Source organism: Octopus sinensis, linkage group LG4 (genome assembly GCF_006345805.1).
Source record: "Octopus sinensis linkage group LG4, ASM634580v1, whole genome shotgun sequence".
Classification (NCBI taxonomy): Eukaryota; Metazoa; Mollusca; class Cephalopoda; order Octopoda; family Octopodidae; genus Octopus; species Octopus sinensis.
The window spans coordinates 109472500-109473661 of NC_043000.1; positions in this window are offsets into that span (position 1 = coordinate 109472500).

Sequence of the window (1162 nt, forward strand, 5' to 3'; positions counted from 1 at the left end):
ATATCACTTTACTTTTCCGAGATAGATATTTGTTTGATGTTTGTCTCTCTCTCACGTATCTGTAACCAGCAGAATCAATTATGCGACATTTCTTCTAATCAGTATTATCATCATCAATGGTCGATTGCCGCCCATTGACGCCAAAGATCGGAGAATATCTTTGTTCTTTAAATGTAACTTAGAAGGAAAATGGTTCCTTATTCTATCTCTATCTTTCTCCCTTTACACACACATATATGTATGTATGTATGTATGTATGTATGTATGTATGTATGTATGTATGTATGTATGTATGTATGTTGTATGTATGTATGTATGTATGTATGTATGTATGTATGTATGCATGCATGTATGTATGTATATATATACATACATACATGTGTGTGAGTGTGTGTGTGTGTGTGTTCTCACTCTTATGAATGTGTTGGGGATTCACTACTCCAAGTTGATGAAACCTTATACTATAGATTGTAGACCTTATTCTTTGAGTTCTATTCAAATGTTGTTATTAGCAGAGGAAAAAGACTGAAGAATTTCTATTAGTTTGTATTAGGTTCAATTTCACTCGCAATGGCCCCTAATTTGGAGTGGGATGGAATTCAATTCACGAAACTCTCGAAACATCACGTGAAAATGAAACAGTTTCTTGTGTCCCAATGATTTAACTGAGCAAAGATTTAACGTTGCAGCTATTTCTTGTTCATTTACCTTTCTCTACAGACTTCTACTCAAACGAATTCGCTAATTCATTACTGAAAATAAATATCCCTAGAATCTCATCTTTTTTGTATCTCTGAATCAAACCCCAATAGTAAACATTTTATCAAATTCTTCATGTGCTCAATCATTCTGTAGCTTTTCTGTATTTTCCCACGACTCCGTCGTTTACTCTAAAGCTTTCGACTTGCAAATCTTCAGACTAAACACCAAACCTGCCAGTCTCAGACACTTTAACAGGATTTCGAAGATTATGAGCAGGGCATCAATTCCTCTCGATAACCGATTCGAAAAAATCCGATCAGACATCATTTATTAAATACCATTGGTAGAGATACAGATCAACTGTAGCGATATACTACGAATTATAATCCAGGAAATTATTTAAACTATGTTTGGCTAGCTATTACTCCAAGATAGATCATCCGTGTTTTTATTAAAAGGT